The sequence below is a fragment of the Calidris pugnax genome, unplaced genomic scaffold (assembly GCF_001431845.1).
Source record: "Calidris pugnax isolate Ruff unplaced genomic scaffold, ASM143184v1 scaffold24, whole genome shotgun sequence".
In the NCBI taxonomy this organism is placed as follows: domain Eukaryota; kingdom Metazoa; phylum Chordata; class Aves; order Charadriiformes; family Scolopacidae; genus Calidris; species Calidris pugnax.
This window is the reverse complement of record NW_015090922.1, coordinates 7,847,428-7,868,835: the sequence shown is the minus strand read 5'-3', so window position 1 is coordinate 7,868,835 and position 21,408 is coordinate 7,847,428. Positions and strand designations below refer to the sequence as shown.

Below are 21,408 nucleotides of genomic sequence, written 5' to 3'. Positions count from 1 at the left end.
TGTCAATGTCACTAAGCAGGAATTAAATTCTCGCATTTGAATAGTTTAGTTCTTTGAAGAGGCACTTCTTAGTTCATCTTTAAAAGCTTGAGGCCATTTCTTCATGATAGTCTGCTAATGCAAGGACAGTGCTAACAGGTTGCTTCTAAAAGCTTGTCACGTTTATTTATATCCTTGATGGAAGTGAGCACTGCGAAAGCTTCTCTATTAGGGCTGCGATGTAAGAGAAGTGAGTAAGGAACAGCTTTGAAAGAGCTGCATGATCAATCAGGTAGGACAGTTGCAGCACTTCATTCTCTGTGCTTTGGCAAGCACTGGCTGCTTGGCTTCATGGAGCCACCTTTGCAGCAACAGCAAATGCTTTGGCCTGGATGGAAACAGCCAGGTTTGTAGCAGTCATCTGGACATTTTGGGAGAGCATAAGGCTGGAGGTAACGGTCTTGAACGTTCCTCTTCCTGATAGGCAGTGGGCATTCTTTCACTTCAAATGGACAATCTTTGGCCACTGTCCTGTGTTAGACTCATCCTAATCCAGCAAAGTCTTTCTTGGAAACCAGAACAGGACAGGAAATGGTTTTCCTGTCTCAGGGACATATTTAATCTCCAAAAAATTTCCTGTCTTCATATGAGATAAAACCAGTCAAAAAGCAGTTGGTTTTCCTCACCTGCCATATAGGGTCCAGGGAGATGTGTTTGCCTTAAGTTTAAATTTCATTTAGACTTGAATTCTTTTAATTGAAGAATGAAATCTTAGCTTCCATTTCAAAACAAGATTTTTGGAGCAGGGACTATATTTTTTTTTCCTCCTGTAAGAAATGGTAAAAGGTTCTTTTTCATCGGGTTTTTTAACGAGAAACCACACACAGAAGGTTCATATAAATTTGTCTTCCTGTCTAAAGCTGCAGAGTCAGTGTGACACTGTATTTTGGGCCAGAAAATATCTCAGCCAGCTACTAGTTATCTAAATACCTTGTGTTGAATCCAGGACGTTTCAGTGGGCTCCTTCTGCAACATGCTTGTGCATGTTAAGTTTGAACATTTCTTCCTGAAAGTTCAGCATCAGATTCTTCAAAGAGAGAGAATTTCCATCAGGATTACAAAGAATTAGAAGTCCTGGATGGAGACAGCAGACTGCAAAAACAGTGAGTCACCTGTAGTCCTCCAACTGCAGTCCTTCAGCAATCTTTGCTTCTTTAACCACTGACAACCAATTCAGAGTTTTACAGCTGGACATACTCAGTCTGTAGGAAAATGTACCAATTTCTAGCAGCTCTGTAGAAGACACAAGATTAGATATTGGTGCAGTTACAGGCATATAGGGAAATACAAATATCTCTGTCTATAACTGGTTTCTTACTATCTCATGTTGTGCAATGCTGTATCTGGTTGGTGAGTGTTTCCACTGTGTGCCTTCAGCTCTGACTTAAGTAACTGACTGGTTCCTTACCTGTCCAAGGCTTTAAATGATCAATTGATGCAGAAGGATTTCAGCAGGTCTCAAGCTCACTGCGCTCTCTCTAATTCTTACATCTTGTTATCCTCACTTTGCTAATTTTCTGGCAGACAGATGTGTTCTTTTGTTGCTGTCCGCATACAAATATTTAATTAAAATAATGAAGCCATAAAACTTCTCAGTCAGAAGTAGCTGATCTCCCTACCTCTAAATGCAAAGAGTCAGTTTAACAGCAGCTTCAAAACACCCGAGGCCAAGCAGTGACCAGGTCAGTAAGTCCATGCTGGCAGCAGGTACATGTGCAGGAGATGAAGGAGAGGCCACAGCAGCGTGTGTCCATCAGTGCATTTGGCAGCACAGCTGGCTGCAACCTGCCTCAGGGTCACAGCGTGGCGGCCAGAGCTGCCCCTGCTGAAGAGCAAAATGTTCATGAAGGCACGAGGCTTTTAAAGAAACAAAGAACTTGGAGCTGCTGAGAAGCTGGCCGGGCTCAAGACCCAAAGCAAAGGAGCTGTGATTGCTCACAGCAGTATTTCAGGAGGCAGAATGAGTCTGCTGGCTCTGCTGCAGCCCTCAGCTGCCCTTCAGACCCTTTTGATGAACCAGCACGCTCATCAGCACTATGGTGGTAACTGGCATCACAGTGCACTTTCTCTTTACCAGAAAGCAGCACAATATAATAACAAGCTCAATTTTCTCTGAGTTATAACCAAAACTTAGTGTATTCATACATGAAAAACATTACTGTAATTATCACAGAAAAGCTTGAAAATATAAAGCAGTAGAGAGGAAAGCGTTGGGGAAAAAAAAAACCCAAAACTTCAGCATTATCTTCCTGGTGTGATCTTGGGTTTTTTGATCATAAGAAGTTTCCCAGTTAAAAGCAGCTGTTTCCTATTAAATGTATATATAGCAATTCATTAACTTGGCAGCAGGTGAACCAGAGCCATGTTTGGAGAATGAATTTCCAGTTCATTAATTAATCTGTTGGTTTTACCAGAACACAGTATCCCTGACAGTGACTTAGAAGAATGGTAGTTCCTTTTGGGACAATCTGTTCTGTGCTGCAGATGTCATAAAAAGAGAAAATAAAACCAAAAGGGAAAAGAAAATGGAGAGAGAGAGAGAGAAACCCACAGACATTGAGGACTAAGAGGCAAGTATATGGAAATAAGTTTCATCATTCCTATTTGTCATTTTTATATGTAGTTTTGAAGGAAAACTAATTAGAGTAATTGAAGTTATTTCTCTTGGTCTGACATCCATTAAAATCCCCTTGAATATGTAATGAATGTGGTTAATATAACAAAAAATCTTAACTGACAAGGAGGGGGCTTTTTTATCCTGTGTCTCTTGCTACCACTTCACCCTGCTGCTGTGTGTTTGAGCATATATTTTGTAAATGTAATAGTGTGAATGCAATATGTTTTTGTTACGGTTCTGACTTTAAAATATAGTGTCTTACCTTATCAGAGAAGGAAAACTGTTTTACTCTTCAGTATTGCTGGGCACTTTTTAAAATCAGTAAACACAGTTAAATGCTCTCTTATAACAGGGTGTATCTAGCTGTTAGGGTGTGAAAGAAAATCTCCACATGCAGGTGTACGCACACGCGTGCGCACACTTGAATGAATTTGCTGTTATGGCAAATTAGCTGCAGCGTCTGATTTGGAGATGGAAAAGCTGTTTGTCAAGCAAAGAGGTAGAACAGTGCAGGCACAGGCTCACTTTTTTCAAACTCAGCTGGCAGAGGCTTTCTCCACTAATGAGAAAGCAGCTCATTTTTGTTCTTTCAGCTGTTATTTGGAGTAAGATCTCATTCTGGGTAATTCTGATTAATACCAGATAAAGTTTTCCTTTAAGAATTGGAGAGCGTCCCTAGCTTATTACTTGCAAAAATAACTGGTTGATGGTCGTGAGCTTTCACACAAACTCGTAAGAGAAAAAAGAAAGAAAAGTTCTTGATCCAGCTTCTTCTTTTTCTTTTTTTAGTTTATTTTTTTCTTTTTTTAATCCAATTGAATTCCAGAATGTGGTTTTATCTAGAGAATGGTGTAAGAGAGGAAATGCAAGTGTATGTAGCGTCACAAGGTATTGCCCTTTTTTCCATCTGTGTGCTCTAATGCTGAAGGTCAGAGCATCAGCACCTCTTTTGCTTCTCTTTCTGTCCTTTTTGCAGTAGTTTATTTCTAGTGGTGTTAATGAAACCCTGTTTAAATAAGTGAACTAAAGTAATAGAAAGATTAACATTGCAAGTGTGTAATAACTATCAATCAGTACAGCACATTGCTCCTCAAACGGGAGAGAAATGAGTTGCATGCCTATTCACCAATAATATATTTTCTAAAAAATCAACCTTAAGACCAGTAACCCCTTGATTTGATATTTGAAAAAGAGAAAAATGTTATGATACTAGTTGTTTGTATTTGCTGCCATGTGTGAACAATATCCACTCAATAAGAGCTCTACTGTTACACGTGGCTGTAAAGTGTCTGTGAAAATTAAGCATCAGGACAACATTGCTTCCAGCAAATATTTTAATAAAAGTGACTTAAGAGAATGAGAACAGCTGGGATAATTTATCCTTTTATAATCCTTTCAAATCCACATAATTTCTGTTCAGTGAGGCAATTTAACTACCAGTATTCTAGGAAGTTTGACATTCCAGTCACACAATTGAGTAGGTGCAGTAATGTTTATCAGTTGCTTCAATTTATTATAAACAGAATTCTCCAGATTTCCTTCAGACCTCCTGTCTGACACAGGAACTCAGGCTTTTGGAAATGGAACACTGGGATTCAGCTTTCTAGCTGGACTTTTCTCACAAGCCAGTCTCATGCATTTCATGCAAAAGCCACATTAAATTATATTAATTTGGTCAAACAAACTTGGGCAATAAACATTGATTGTGGAGATCCTCTCATTATTGAGGAAAATAGTCTTTACTAAGTTTGATTTAAAATATTTTAAAGCAATGTTCTTAAAAGTGCCTGAGTGCTACATTTCAAAATCAAAATCAAATTATGAGTTTTAAATAAGCTAAGTATTACATTTCTTTTCCATAACTAAATCAAGAAATAGCAGCATTCGCCTCCTAGGAGATAGATGAACAGGTTGTATTTTGTCATATTTATCCCTCCTCACTGAAACAAAACTTCTCTTTGAAATGATTTTATAAAAAAGCGTCAGCTGTTTGTTAGAAAATTTGAGCAATACGCAAAGAAGGCAAATATTGTCTAATATGATTATTGTGAGCACTTAGGTAAATGTTGTGAAGTCTGAACACTGTTTATATTTTAACCGTCTTCTAACCCCCTTTGTTACTTTATTACTTATATAATTTTAATGTTACTGTCTCCAGAGGTCTGTACAGTGAGAAGAGGGTTTGCTTATCTTGAGGATTTTGAGATCATCTTTTTCTACCTGCTAAAACCATCTTGTAACTGTAATGTAGTGATAAGCGGAGCCCAGGTGTTAAAAATGGTGTGGATTTTTGTTGTTTAGCATCTTGTAATCCGCTAGGAGTAGGACGGATGCTTTTTACCACTGGGAAGAGGTCATGAGCTTTTTGATTTGTCATAGCTTCAAGGTTAAAATGATGTTTGGGCATTGCTCCTGATCTGAATATAGAAAGATTACTGCACCTATGCAAGTCATAAGACAGACTGTGTGGAGTAAACAAAGATTTTACTTGGTGTCAACACTCAGAGCTTTGTTTTCTTCCCAAACAAATACTAATGCAATGACAGTAGGAGACATGGTGTTTATGGGGATTTTCAATAGCACCAAAGAACCTGTCAGCACCTTTGGATACCTAAGACCTTCAGAAAGTCGGGTCTGTACTGAATCCTTCAGCAGCAGGCTCTTGCAGTCTCTGCCAGCTTTTGCTTGTAGGTGAGAAGAGGAAGACTTCACATTGTATTTCTAAGTTTCAGCTACTTTAAAGAAAATCTTCCTGCATATCTCCTAAGAAAATGAAAACTGAAAATTAGTTAGGACAAAACTTACTCATTTTCATGCTCAAAATAAAAAATACTTGCATTTGTGGTAGAAAAGGACTTAAAATAGGGCAGGAGTTCACTCATGCTTCTGTCACAGTATTATTAGCTGCATTATTTATAAAGCTTGAATTGACATCCACAGCTACAGCTCTTATTTATTCCATTTCTACACTCATATAAAATCATCACCTTTTAACTTACTAAACTTCACAGCATGATTCAGTAATGCAATATTTCTAATATAAATTATTTGAATGAATTAAAAAAAAATCAGATATTCAGGATACTCAGTGGTTTCTTATTAAGTTTTAAACAAGTTTGTTTAGAAAGCAAAATGTATTAAAATGTAATTTACACACTAAAACTTCCTTTGAAATAAATTCCTTAATCTCCATCCAATCATGGATGCAACTATTAAAAATAACTTCCTTTGAGTGTTGGGACTGTATCTTTCCTCTTACCAGCTGGGTCCCAGCTCCCGAGTCAAACCCTACCCTGCGCTGCACCACTTAGACCAGTATATGCAGATTTCCACTGGTTTTGCTCCACTGGCATCTCCGGTCCTAAATCTGAACTGCTGCTCCTTTCTGTCTCCCTCCACTGCTGTATTGAAGTCTTTTGCTGCTTTACACCTTGTTCCTGCACCTCTTCTTTCCCCCTTTAAGATCCCTCACGTCTACCATGGAAGCAAATTTCCGTAAGAGTCTGCCAACAGATGTATGTGTTATATGTATGTTCATTGTCCGTTTGGATGCTCTGTCTAAACCTGTGCGGTGCTAAGTTTTGCACACAGCAGTTGCTCAATTAGTTACAGATTTTTGCAGGGAAATCTGTGAGATTAGGAGCAAGCCCTCAGGGAAGCTGGTGGAAATCTTCTGACATGGCGTATTTAAACTGGAATTACTGACACGGTCGTCCCGACAGAGGAGCATTTTATGTTCCTCAAATCTTTTATTGCAGCGTATGTGGGGTCTGTAAAGTGCTTTGATGTGGGAGCTGTATTTAAGTGCCAGGCATTATTGTTTTGAGTCTTTTGGGTTAAGAGTTCTTGTGGACATGGGGAGGCTGGTTTTTGTTAAGCTTTCCATTTTATCTTTTTCACACATGGTCTCCTGCTGCACAGACTTGGCTTAAAATGATAAAATTCAGAATTAAGTATTAAAGAGGATTTTGGAAAGGTGACTATCAGCTGTGGGTGGCTGATGAACAATCTGGATTTACCATGTGAAATCACATGGAGGAGAAACTGGAAGAACTCCTCTTCCTTGCTCTGGGCCTGCATGTCATGTGCCAGGCTGCCGAGTCCATCCAAGGTTGGGGCTGAACTAATGAACCTGAATCCAGTAAACTAACAGAAATGACCTCTTTTTCTCAGGAATAAAAAATATAGTATAACATTTTGACTGTTATGTTATAATTGCAGTTCTAAGTCTTGGGAAACAATCCTGGGTAGAGGTTGTTTTGTACATTTTTGTGCTATTCTTGAAAAGCCCTTTGTCCTTTGCTAAGAACCATCTTTTAGTTCTGTCTGAGTTCCTGGGGCTGTTTGTTTGTGTTGGTGTATTTCTGTGTTCAGCAAATCCTTGAAAGCCTGGAGCTGCTCATTTAGGAGAGTCTGACGGTGATTTCTCCTGCCACCTCCAGAGATCTTTTAAAGTGGAAAGAAGATTGGAAAGATCAGGAAAAAAAAAAGTCTTAATGAAAATTCCAAGAGTTTATTGGAAAGTAAATCTGTGGGGCTTAGTTATCTGTGGAACTATAAAGGCAATGTGACTCTGATTTTCTCCTGCTTTCTCTCTGTTTTTGTGGAAGACATTTTTGCTGGGTGCCTGGGAGGCATATAGTACTTGCCTGCTCACTTTCTGTGCTAGGTGGTCATACTGAGTACTAATGGTAAAAAAGACAGAGAGCAAGCATTAATAGATGCAGAAAGGTCTTAAGAGATTTCAGTGGCATAGCAATAAAACGGCAGATGAAATGTGGTTCACTTATATGTTAACTACAGTTCACTTATACGTTAACTGCATGTTGACAGAGGAGAGGGAGGGAACAAAATCCATTCTTCATATCTCTAAGCTGACTATTACTGTCCAGGAGAGAACCTGGCATTATCTCAGTGACAGTACAAAGGAAATATTAGCTCAGCAGTAGAAAAAAAACAAACACAAGCATTGTCCATTCTTAGGAATGCCATTTTCCCATGGTACAAGGCTCTGCTGGGCACACATCTTGACAGATGCAAACTTGTCTATGACTTGATATGGAAGTAGGTGTAAAAAGCTCCAAAAGTAGCATCTGGCTTGGAGACACATCTAGTTCTAGGTTGGGTTTCTGCAGTGCTTGAGTTTATGCAAGTTTATAAATGCGTGGCATATAAGCATTTATCAGGCATAAGCATAATACTCAAGCATATATGGATTTATTGCATAGCTCTGAGTCAGCATAGCAGACTTCTGTCTGCATAATATGGAAAGTAGCTTTTGCCCTTCTGCTCTCCCTGCTCTGACGCTGTGTTATTTTGCACCAGTTTTTCTCATTGATTTTGACATGACAGCTTGCCTGTATGGTCCTGCTCTTCAAACAGTTGTTCCACTTGTAGTATCTGCTCTATAGACAGTTCCACCTGCATTTGTTCCTATCCCTGCCACAACTTGTTCCTTTTACAGATTGTTGCTTTATTTGGACTTCCTCCTTCTGCTTTACCCTGCGGTGTTTGTCAGTCCTGGATGGGGCTCCTTTTACACCCCTCAGTATTCAGATACAGGCAGCTCTGGTGCTTGTATTCAGGCTACTGTTGAGCTCTGCAGCCCCTGCAGCCTTCCCCCAGTGTGAGAAAGCGTATGGCAGTGCTTGGCAGGTTTTGGAGAAGAACAGCAGGGGTGGTGAAAAGGTGGGAGAGTTTCCATGCACATAAGGGTCATGCAGGTAAATAAGTTGGTAGCTGTAAGGTAACCAAATACTGAAGTGAAAAAGTTCATAGATGGAGGAATTATAGCAAAGTTTGTTCGAGTTACAGATTCAGAGCAGACACAAGTGTCACCTGTTTTCTAAACACTTTTCATGAAATTAGGAGTAGAAGATGTAACACTTTGCAGGAGTCGGGCACTTACTTGTTAAACAGTTGTATTTTACAGAAGTGTTTCGATCTGTCTATGCAAAATCGTCTGCGTTTTTTCACTGAAGTGTATAAAAAGTTCTGTTTATTTTCCTGTCCTCTACTTGAACTATTTTACTGGAGACATACATCATTTTAATACTGAAGCATTTCTGTTTGTTAAAATATTTAATGTACTGCTTTTCTCAGATGGGAAGATGTGGGGGATAGTTTGGGGATCAGGGGACAGGGATTACGAGAGAAGGTCCTGTCTTGTATTCATAGATGTGAAGTCCCCCAGTAGCAATCGCAAGCAAATGATATATTTCCAGGGTGAGGTAGGCATCAATATTTCATGTATTTTCAAGCCAAGTCCCCCAAATTATTGAGTGCTTCTAAATTCTGCCTGAGTTGCTGGGAGTGGTCATCGCCATACAACAGAGATCATCAAGCCCTGGCAACCCAGTCCTTTATGGTTGGTGGCAAAATCACCACTGATTTTGTCAGTACCAGATTTAAATGTCTGGATCTTTTTTTCTCAGGTAAACCCATTTTCTACAAAGACTACAGCACTTAAATCTGAGCCTTATTATGTCATGTGAAAATTTTAGTAGGAGCTTATCCTTATCAGTAGGAGCTGATACATTAAACCTTACATTTTCTGCAGTCGGCCTTGTTTCTTTCACATACGCTTTCATAGCCTCAGAAAACACAATCAAGGTGTTGTTCTTAAGAAATGCTCTCCAAGCGGTGAGGCCATCTCACAAAAATCTAATTTGGGGTAAGCTGCATACTGAATTTTTCACAGCCGATGTTCAATACACTTGCTGCTCTATACTGGGCTGAAGATCTATTGCCTGACTCCAAAAATGAGTCCAAGTTTTGTCACATCAATTCTCTGCAGGAAGCGGCTGTTTTCAGCTATTGAGCTGCATCAACTTGTGTAGTGGCAGTCGTGCCTTTTATCACATAAACAGTTCACTGCACATTGCCTTTTATTCTGTGTCATGCTGCAAAACAAAACGAAAGAAAAAATCTAAAGGAGCCAAAAGCTATTTTAGACTTGACAGCAGCATATAATAAACTGTGCTTCCTGGAGAAAAATTACTAATGGCTCCCTCTTGGAGTAAGGGACAGAGGCTAGCTCTAGCTGGAGTCAGAGCCACCAGTCCACTGCATTTATGAGAGGTTAGCCCTGAGGGATGCCAAAGTTCTCCAGGACTAATGACTTCCTAAGAATATCTAGAGTTAGTCTGGGATTTCTTTGGAGGACCATTTTTCAAAGAGGGAAAACCCACAAAGGAATTTCTGTCCAGCTGACTGTATTCTCAGTTCATACATCTGGGGCCACACCGATTTTCTTTGGAGGACCATTTTTCAAAGAGGGAAAAACCACAAAGGAATTTCTGTCCAGCTGACTGTATTCTCAGTTCATACATCTGGGGCAGAGGGCACCTTTGCAAGTACAGCAGTACCCACAGGCTGTACCAGTAGGACATCTCACATAAATCCATGTTTTATGCCAGTTCTGTAAAACTCTTCCCTGGATTGAAAAAGCATGTAATGGCAGAAATATTCTTGTAACTTCTACTGGCAAAATTATGTAGAACAGGGATTGAACCTTATTGTAGTGTTACCTATGTGTGCAATTTAGTTGTAAGGGACATATAGCTTTGCTTGGGCTTTTGATATGCTGAACAGTAAAATCCCAGACCCTGTAGAGCAGCCGGGATCAAAGGTCTTTCCTAGGAGCAGCAAGATTATTCTCTTGTTCATAAGACATCCTTTCCAATGAGCCTGATGCTGACTGATGGTGACTCTGTGCACATCGCTGTATGAGCCAACCTGTTTGATGAGATGCAGACTTGCAAACCTGTGTTGCACTGGCATCATGTTAGACAAAACTGCTCAAAATTGTCCCAAAACACCTATCCTTATAAACCTGCTTTGTTTCTAATTGCCGCTCCTGAAGAGAGCGAGCATGGTTTCTTCTCCTAATGTTATTTGAATCTGCTTTGGCCAACTTCAACGTTGCAGTAGGTTGCCAGGTTTCTGAGCAGTAAAATGTGGCAATTGGCAGGTGTATCCTTTTGTTGTCCTGTATTGTATGTTTGACCTAAACATTTGAAAAGTTTTGTGATTCCAGTTGCTTTACAAATTACAAAGGAAAACAGAAGCACAGAGAGAAGCAGCAGCAAGTCAGTAGCAGAACTGGGAATAGATCTTGGCTGTCGTGCCTGCTCTCAGTCACCAGCAGTTCAGCATGTATTCCTCCCTGTGATGTGCTTTTTCACAGCCCTGCTTAGACACCAAGTTCTTTGCGGTTTGTGAATGGAGCACAGACGGAAGAGCCAGAAGTGATCATGAAGCAGAAACACAGTAGTGTTAGAAGATCTTTTCAGTGAATTGGTTTCTGTGCTTCTTGAGCTGACAGTGAAGTCTTTAGTGATAGCAGTGCATGAAATATCCACTGTAGTGTATATAGAAGGGGTTGCCATGAATTAGGCATGTCTCAGTTTGTTTGACCCATGACAATTTTAGAAGTCCTTAAGTCATGATTGCTCACTGACATGAAGGTGTCTTCTTTACATTGCATAAGCATTGCTGATCTGTCTCTCAGGAAAGCTACCTTCCTGCATTACAGTCAAATACACAAGCTTTATATCGTGCTTCCTTTTTAACAACCATTATTGCTGACAAGAGGTTGTGGGATGAGGACAGGAGAAACTATGAGAGAGAGTCAGCATTTGCCAGCTTTCATAGGCTGGAGGAAATGGCTCTTTCTGTCCCGTCCCCCATTTTTCCTCCAGATTGCCTGTCTTAGTGTACGTGTCTGTTAGGAGTCTTTTATGATGCTTTTGTCTTTGTTTGTGGGTTTTTTCCTTCCTCTGAAAGTCTGCCCTTGCCTTTACTGCCAGCTGCCCAGGTAAAGTGGAGTAGTGAGATGTCCTCTGCGTGGTCTAGGCTTTTGATACCTCCTAGGGAACGCTAAAGACAATCTGTAGACTGTGTTTGCTTTAGTTTCTGTCAGTTGGGCCTTACTGGAAAGTCAGATTTGCTTTAAACAGTTACTGGATAGAAACAAAATGTAGTCTGTGGAGCAGGGAGGGGACCTCTCCCTTCCATTCTGCTAAGGGGAGTGTGCAAGCCACGAGGGTACAGAAAACCCAGGGGGGGTTATGTAGTGGTTTCTAACTGAGCCGTGGGGCAGTTTCCAAAGGCGGCAGAGAGCTGAGCACAGCAATGGGGGCAGCTCCAGTGCAAACCTCCTGCAAAAGCTCCCTGGGGTGAAGCGTGTTCCCCTTTGCGAGTCTGGTCCTACCGTAGGTATCGTTGCTGTAACATGGTGTGCAGGGGCTACTGTGAGCATGGCCACTGACAAAGTGAAAAAACAAACAACAAAACCCACTGCATACCCGAATGTCATGTCTTAAAATGCTGAATCTTCAGCGTGATTGTGAAAAAATAAGGGTTGGTTGATTTCTTTTTTGTCCTGCTTATACCTTGCACTTCCTATATCTTCCACTATCTATGGTGTTATATTAGATATCTATAATTCCATTTCAGTGCATGCACAGTAGTATATAAAGCAGCTGTAGAGCTCTCCTACAGTAACCTTCCTGTACTTCTGTTACAATAGTAAGCGCTGACCCATCAGTTCTTCTAAAACTTGAGACCATAGCAGAGCTGTGCTTAGCTGAGGACACACATTTTGTGAGCATTCTAGTTACTGAAGTTAATTATATCAAGACCCTGTATTACATGTTGTACTTCACCAAATTTGCACTGGTTTTGAAAGATGACACAAATTACTTCCATGACAATTTATAGATGGTTCAAAGTTAATGTATAATCTCATTAGATCCCATTAATCAAAAATAGTGCTTATTTTTTTTAAGAAGACATTAACATTTACTCAACACTTTTTACAGAGTGTTTCTACCGTCATGTGAGTTCTGCAGGAGTAATTTCATTAATAATTCAATTCAGCTTTATGTACTGCTGCCTTCATTAAAGAAGTTGGCTAACGACAGCACTTGTATTTAGTGTTCTGTTAAGCTTGATTGAAATAGAAGATAAAGTCCACTTATACCTCCAAAAGAGAAGACAATAAAATTTTTCTGCATTAGTAAGATTATGGCTATAATTAAGCTGCTGGTCAACCTCTACGAAGCCTTCACTACCAACCTCTACAGCTCTTCACTGTGGACTAACTTAAGTCTCACTCTGAAACAAAATTGGCATAATTAGTTCTGAAAGAAGACTCAAAACACTGGACCCATTTTTACCAGGTAGAGGCCAGCCTAGTTAGTAGGAACTGCAATTTACAAATATATCATTTTTGGGGGCATCTTTTTGGGGGCATCTTTTTGGGGGCGTCAAATGATCTTTGGTATCCATTCTGCACAGAGGCGATGCACGTAGGCACCAAAGGCACAAGGCAGGTGAAGCTAGTGAGTGTCCCTGCTGAGGCACACACATGAGCAGTGGGGGCAGTTTATGTTGGCATATGAGCTTTGTTTGCTTTTACTTGTAAGACTAAGAATAACCACCTTAGATTTGAAAAAAAAATACTGTATCAATTTTTTTTCCTGTCTCCTTTGCTAAAAAACAAGTATTGTTTAACAAGAGTGTAGTCTCTTGTACTCTCTCGTGACATACTTGATTAAGACCATTTGTTGTCTAGTTGTTGTAGTGTATAGTGCCCATTCTTTGCCCATTTTCTAACTGGACTGTTAGATCAGTACTGCTGATTTGAGGAGCCTCTTGTGACTTTTTTTTTCTTAGTGAAAATTTAATGTGTTCACATCTGTGAGTTCGTCTCTTGCTTCCCATCTTTTCTCTGTCCCTGTTTCCCTAGTTTGGTTCTCAGTCTTCCTCTGATATTTCTCCCTTCTTACTAGAAATTCACGTGATCACTTTAACCCTTTGATCTTTACTTTTTCAGAGTCTTTGTCTAGAGTGATGCCAACACATTTGAGTCACCTGTCTGCTTCTGTCCTTCTCTATACTTTCATTTATTCTGTTTTGAGGCTTCCAAAAGCAAATCAAAATGGAGATGTGCCATAGCCTGTCAAGTATTTCACCCAACAATTATAACATCTGTTGTAGTTTGGGTTAGGATTTAAAACAAATTAAGCCACATCACTCTCTAAAGAATAAAAAAATGATTTATTATTTTAAAGCCATAGAATGTACAGGGGCTTCAGCAAAAAGGAAGGTAGAGATGTTAGTAAATTGATAATGACCTTGGTCCATCTGACAGGGTAATTTTCCTGCCTTAATAATTGAAATGTATTCAAATGCAATTTAAAGGTCATCAGGGATGCAAGTCAAAGACCTAAGCAGAGTTTCTGATCAAAACATTAAGCATGATGTCTGACTCTTCCTTTTATGAATGGCTGAAGGATTCTGCCAAATGGTGCATTTCTCTTGTTTAATCAGGCTTCTTTGTTACGATAAACTTTGACTGCAGCTGAGCTCTTCACTTGAGTCCAGTGAAACACGAAAGGACAGAGGAAGGTCTTTTATCCATAGTTATCTTGCAGTTCTGCAGAAAAGTGAACACTGAGACAAATGCCAATGCAAAATAATTCTTCAAAGGGGAAACAGAGGGTCATCTGAGCAGCCTTGGCACATAGGAATACAGCGTGCGCAGACATGAAGGATGCTGACACTTGTGTTGTAAAATTCGATCTGAAAAGAAGGACTTTCAAAATCTGTACTTGGTGTGCCAGTATCCATTCAAAAGATCTGTTGAAATAAGTGAGTAAGGTGATATATGATGGCTGAACAACCAGATTGTTCCTTCAAGATTTCCAAGTAGAGTTAAGAATCAATGAAATACATGGATACTGTTATGTTATTCTCCATTTTCCTGGGCAGAAATCAGCTGCATTAAATGACCATGCATAAATTTTTGAGAAGTTCTTCCATTTCATCCAGAATCTGTAGCACAGCATGAGGAATTAATTTTTAGTAATAATTCGTGTAGATCCAGTAGAAGATCGATCTGAAAATAAAAGGTAAGGGGAGAAGATGAACCCTCTATCCTCTCTATTAGGTATCCTAATTATTGCCAAAGAAATTTGCATTAATATCCTTGTCAAGATCCGGTGTAATACTCCCTTCTGAAGAAAAATAGCATATTTCAGCAGGGAGAGCCATATTCTCCATCTCTCCCTTCAAAAATGGCAATGTGTCAGATCTTCTCTAGCTAACCAGTAGAAATGATGGACACCTTGACATCTTCATTTGGCAATACATTTTTCTGCAAGCCCGGAGCTCCATCCTGCTTCAATGCTGGCTTTGCCAGGTCAGTCCTCTGTAACCACTGTCTTCTCTTCTTCACGTGGGTTACTTCTCCACCTTAGTGTTTTAGTTTCTAAATGGGGATATGAGAAAATGTTGTTTTGACATGCAATGATTGTAGACAAAGATGTTTGAACGTGGTCTGGGCCTGCTTGAGATGCAGCATTCATTAATTAGCCCGCAAATTGTATTTAATCTGACTAATCTGTGCGGTCACACCATCACACATGAACTGTGATCTCAAATAATACAAATCAGGTCCAGCTCTGATCCTCTGAGCTCGTGTGACAGCGCCTAGATTAATTAATTATTCTAGTTGTGCAGCTGACCCCATGAAGAAAGGCAGCAAGCACCACGTACGCTCTGGAGAGGTTTGCAGAGATGATTGTTTAGCAGGGACTGTACATATGGAAATTTGTTCTCATTTCTTCCTTTGTGCTATCCCATTTACAAATGGAAATGACTGCTTTGTAGCCAGTTCTCATTATATTTCTCTCCCATGAGATCTAAAATTAGCATTAGGAGAAATCCCTCAGTAGCTGGGGCTGAAGCCTAGTCTCAGGCTTCGGGCTGTTGTTGTGCTGGAAGGGGAAGCAGGGAGGCAGCAAGGCTGGCAGGACCCTACACTGGCCAAAATACCTCAGCAAGGGGCAGAGACACTCCACTGGAGTCAACCAGGTTTGGCCAAGGGGGTCAGCCAGGGCTGCACAAGGTGGTGGTGATGAGGCCTGGGCAAAGTGGAGCTGGGAAGTCAAGTCACAATCAGGCATGGTGTGCTTTTGTATATGTGTAAACAGTAGTTTTATGCAGTTAAATACAGGGGCAATGTTGAGGCCTTGCTAAGTCTGGTGAGGGCAATGAGAACCTGCTGGTGCTTTCAAGTCCCTGACATCCATTCGGGTGGATCTTCTGGTGAGGGAGTCAAATCTACCTCTCACTGCCTTTAGGGCTCAGGCTGTGTTGCTTAGTCCAGGGTTGTACAGCTCAATTCAATTAATATGGTCCTGGCTTCCATCAATAGCAAACACGATCAAGGCTGTGAATCACTGCAGTGTCACTTCATTGCACACCTGGGCAGGGAGACAAGAAACTAGTTGAACGTTACAGAGTTGATGTATATAAATGGATCACTAGTTTCCTCTGGAGAAGTGCATGTGTGTGTGTAGGTTTTGAGCGAGATGTTTATATTGGTTCTATAAGCAGCCTTATTAAAGGTTTGCAGCACTGCTTTGATTCCATTGACTAGCAGAGCACAGGTGGGACGGGGGGTATAACAGCTGTGCGTCAGCTCATGCTCCTTGCTAACTGTAGTGGGCCAGGGAAGCTCATGGAAAGTTTATCTCTCATTGCACTAAGCTACACTTTCTTAAGTAAGACAATCTAAATATAGGCACTAACTTTCTGGCAAGGGATAGTAATACTGTTCTACCTGGTTATAGTTTGATGTAATGTAAAGGAGATGATGGTTGTGAGGGGTTTTTTTTCTTCTGCTAAAGATATTTTTTTTTAAAAAAGGGGGTTTTTTTTCAAAATGTTTTTGCAGACATAGGATTGTTCCTGTATATACTTTGGTTCACCAGTGCAGCCGTCCTTAGCTGAAAGGAACATTGTGAACAATCCCATTCAGCATCTGTTCAGGAAGCTTTCTTAAACCAGGAAAGCAAGGAGAGCAGCTAGGCTGTTATAACAACACGTCAGTCTTTCCACGTGCCTCCCTCTGAGCCAGCTACACTTGCAATTCACACAGAAAGCAGGGAACAAGGTATTTCCTCCCCAAACTCACTAGATGTACTCTTGAAATCCAGAATGGATTTTTTGAGACTATACAAGTAGATTGTCTAATTTTGATGTTGAAGTCAATTAAATACTGCTATCTTTCAAATAATTTTAAATTATTGTTTTCTTTGTTTCAAATGGTCTTGATGGTAGACTAACACAGACTTTTCTTTTTTTTTTAAATAATAATTATCTTACCCACAAGCTATCTGTATTTTATCTGTACTTTACTGATAATTTTTCTATTTAGTTGCTATGACTATGGGCTGCAGCAGGGTCAGATTAGCTTGTTTTATCACAAAGTGGTCAACCATGGTGAACGCTGTATGGGCCTTTTCCCACAGACACCTTGCACCATTACATTTTGTGTGATGTGCTGCCAGTGTGATGGGGGTTGATCATTGTCAACATTTTGTGGTGACTGATGGTCACCTTCAGGCACCACTGTCCTTCCAGGGCTGCCTGCCTTAACTCTGCATCAGCTCTTTTCTTTGCCTCTTTGGTGACACTGTGAAAACAAGACACAAGCAGAAGGGGAGTAACTTCATACAGCCTGAGACCAGCAGCATTGCAAATGCCTCAGTCCCAAATGGATTGGGGCTCGGTAAGCGATTGCAAGATGGCCTGGTTACCTTATCTATGCACTTACTGCCCACAAGATGTTTGGATTTCTGTTCAGTGAGAACTCAGCTCAGTGGCCTCGCTTGTAGTCCTGGCTTTACACTGATACAGCAATTATCCCAAGTGCAGTGTTCCCATAAATTACCCATGTGCTCTCAGCCCTTCTCTTACCGCATTAAGCTCTAAAAGGTAATATAATTTTCATTACACAGAGCATTTCAGGTATGAGAGCTCTGTGATAAGAAGTTGCAGTTTGTTTATTGCTAGCGTAGCTGGTTGTAAAATTTGTTGTTAAATTTGTCACACTGTCTGCTTTTTTTCTTATTCTTAACACTGTGACGGGACAAGACAGTGCCATAGAATTGCTGCAATGGTCTGGGAATGCAAGTGGAGGATGACAAGGAAAAATTGTAGATTAAAAAGTGTGTTGCAGGTAGGAAAGAGGCTGTGAATAATTCATTCTTAAATAATTCTTCACATTTAAAAATGAATTATTTAATGGTCACTTAAGCATCTTATATTCATGACCATTCCAGATTACCTTAGCCAGAAATTGGGTTGGGGAAATTAATTATAGTACTTCACCTTTTTACCCAAATGTTTCCTTGCTGGTGATTGATGATACTTGTCTGAATCTCTGGTTAAAATCCTCTGCTTTAGAAAGTATATAGCCTTAATTTTCAGGAGCTCCCTACCACTGAAGGGCTACAGAAGGAGTTCTGCTGTGTGCAAAAAGGCTGACATACAAACCTAAATCCAAGAACCCAAATTACATTGATATATAAACCTTCCTGAAATTTAAGCTCTAGTAGAGGGAAAGTTAATTCACCCTTCTGCTCAGCACATCTTTCCATATTTAACACAGGTATCTCTCTGCTCACTGAGAGACAGCCACTCACCTCAGGATCCTGCCAGGCAGCAGCAGCACATTCCCAGCTCTGCCTTTGGGATGTCGATGTTCTTCTGGGGACTTAGCTCTTTTTTCTCCTGTTTCCTCTTGCAACTGTAATGAAAGGAGGCTCGTGGCTCTGATGCTTTGATTGGTGTCTATAACACTCTCAGCAAATAATTAGAAATGGAAAATGCCATAAAATCTTTGCAAGTGTTATCTTTCCGTAATTGTTCACACCATATTTAAGGGGAGGTTGTGCTGGGAATACCTGAGTAGACATTTAATGGTAAGGATAGTGCTGTCCTTATGCAAACCAAGCCAGATATATTATTCAAAAATGTTTTCTTTGCATAACACTTGGAGGAGGTAGCTCTTTTGCCTTGCTTCCGGGTGAAGATGCATGTTTGTTTACAATAATGCTTTCAAAAGCTTTTGTCTCTATTCTAAAATTAAATGAACAAACATAGAGATTTCATGATTTATGGGCTTTGATTTCACATCAGCTGTGTGCAGGTGTCAGCTAAAGACCTGGGAGGAGAAGGAAGGTCACTTCTGATTTACAGATTCACCCCTTCTCAATCTGAAAATGAAAGCTGTTTCCTTAGTTCTCTTTTCCTTTCCTATTAGTAGTTGTGGCTGAAAGAGTCTGCAGGCAGTTTTAAGCAATATTCCTTACTGTTAATTCAAATTCAGCAGTAGCACGAATATGATTCTTTTTATTTTAGTTGAATTACTCCAGAGTCAACTTGATATGCATGAAACCAGGATTACTGCCTAAAATCTCAGGCTTTTTTCCACTAACTAACTCTGCTGGAAAAAACTAGTCGAGGGTGAAGCTTTATTTTAAAAGGTGAAGCAGAAGGCATAACTCCTATGATTCCTTTGTGCTTTATACAATGTTTAGAAGTAAAAATATTTAAGGTAGAATTATGGTCAGATAATACTACAAAAGAACCCCAAGAAATATAGAGTGAAGTTATCAGCATCATCCTGCGCTGTGATACATCCTTGCCTGTGATACATACAGGGAAAATAATACCTGTAATCTACAGCATCTGGAGAACTGCTGGTGTCATGGTTAAGTAGCGTTAAATGAGGTTCAAAGACAGACTGGAAAATCCATGCAGGTAGGCATATCCTGTGTGGATATCTGCATCCACAGAGCATATACCAGCATTTGTAGATATCACAGCAGGTTTTTTTTTTCTTCTTTCATGTACAGACTTAATGCAATGCAAATACTTCTGGCATCATTGAATTGCGTTGAGAAGCACTTATAAAAGCTATAGGATAGGCCTGTCTTATCAGCTCTACCTATGAAACTGTTTATTTGCAGCTTATCTAATTAATAGGAGAAAGTATGTTCAGCATCTGTAGCCCTGATATAGGTTGAATAGTTTTCTTGTTGTTTAAGAAAGTCTTTATCAGCATGCAACTTCCTTCATTGCTGTCAAGCATAGAAGTAAAACTATTTTAGTTATGGTAAAGTGTGGTTCTGTGCACAGTAAGAACACAGAAAACCCCCAGCTTTTGTGACCTCTATCTGCTAAATAAAACCTGTTTGCATTATGAAAACAGAGACTATGGCTTTCTGCTCTCAGTAATGCTGATCTGGGTGAGTTGCAGTCATCCTGCACTGCAGATGATGGTCTTGGACTGTTACCTATCCATTTTCAGTTTTTCTCAGCAGTGATAAGGACTCCTCAGAAAGCCACAGATGTACACATTCTCCAGGATGGTATAATTTAAAATTCACATAAGTAGACTACTCTGTTACATATTTGTTAATGTCTTTAGCTGGAAACTAATTTATGTCTACTGAGGAGGAAGCTTTTGCAGTCACTGCCAGTGCATCTGGCTGAGGTTCAGGTCTAGACCTGGCAGCTAAGGATTTGTCCTTTTCTATCTTGTTTCCAGATGCTGCATGGGACAGCTTTTGGGTTATCCTTACAGCATTTCCTTGGTTTTCCTTTAAAATACCTCCTATTGTACAAGTAATACTTTTTCTGAATATTTGGACCTTACCCACACTTGAAGCTTAAGTATCTTCAACACGTGCAATTCTATAGCAATAAGTCAGGTCAGCCTGGAGTCCCCCAGGCTGGTTCCCCTTGGCTGAGCTGCTCTGCTCCCCGGCTACGCAGTGGTTGGAAGGGAAAGATGTAGGAGCTGTTTGCTGGGGGTTAATAATGGCTTCTTGAATATACAGACCCTGTGGGTCTGGGTGCTGCTTTACCTGGGCTGGGAGAACGGAGATGCCCATCTCCTGGGCTGTGCATTTGCTGGCAGAATTTGGTGCTTATTCTTCGCAATGTGTGCAATATGGATGCTGAAAGTAACAGCAAAAAAATCCAACAACAACCCTGCCATGGCTCAGGTTAGGGCTTTGTTTGCCATATGTATTATTTGAAACTGAATTCATTATCTTCTATGTAGGGTATCTTACCTTACCATCCTTGCAGTTATCCCTGACTGAACAGCGGGAGGTGATTTGATATACCTGGTTTGAGTGCTCCCACGTAACAGCCAAGAAGCCAGTTAAATGGAAGGGAAATTCTCTGCATCAACTCTTTTTTTCCAGGCAGCAGCAGAATTTTACATGTCATAGCTGAACTGGAAGCATGCAAAACTAAAATGCTTATTAGGAAAAGCTCCTACAAAAGGATACAGGCTGTTCGCAGACAGTAATGCCTAAGTTAGCCACTAATTCAACCACAGTTGAATTTAAGCACTTGAATAATACAAATGAGTAGACTCTTCATTTTAAATTTTAAACCCAGAAACTGGGATCCTTAATTAGCCCTTAGGCTAAGATTTCAAGTATTAACTATTCTGCTGGATTTTAAGAGGACCAGCTACAGCGAGTAACGCACACACTTATATTTGAAGAGCCTATCCTCAAATATGGAGTATTAAAAAAAAAAAGATTTGGTCACCAGCATCAGGAGATTAGGATGAATTTAAATAATGAGAAGACTGCTTCCCTGACCAAAGCTTTTTGTACAGCACTTGATGCACACAGAAAAAAACGCCTTTTAATAGCACTGTGAGGGAAAATACAGGCTGGTGGAAAAACTGCATTTCTAGTCAAATTCTTTAGGTGGTATAGAGCTTGCAGAGCAGTGGGAGGATAAACTGGGGGGGAAAAAAAAGTATCTTTAAATCAGGTTTAGACCACTGCCAAATCTGGTCAGTGCAAGCAGAGTGTACAGAGATCAGTGGAGATGGGGCAGATGTGAGAGGGAGATGGGGCAGATGT

At 40.2% G+C, this 21,408-nt stretch overlaps 1 protein-coding gene and 1 long non-coding RNA gene across 2 annotated transcripts in view; one reads left to right on the top strand and one right to left on the bottom strand.

Moving 5' to 3' along the window:
* The window catches only part of HHAT (hedgehog acyltransferase), a 163,059-nt gene that overhangs the window by 121,757 nt on the left and 19,894 nt on the right, over window positions 1–21,408 (top strand). The gene's annotated exons all lie outside the window — the stretch shown is intronic.
* LOC106893340 lies at window positions 13,755–19,825 on the bottom strand. The gene is made up of 3 exons (XR_001413050.1): window positions 18,157–19,825; window positions 15,792–15,930; window positions 13,755–14,933 (listed from the first exon to the last, which is right to left on the bottom strand). It is a non-coding gene; the product is annotated as an uncharacterized LOC106893340 (long non-coding RNA).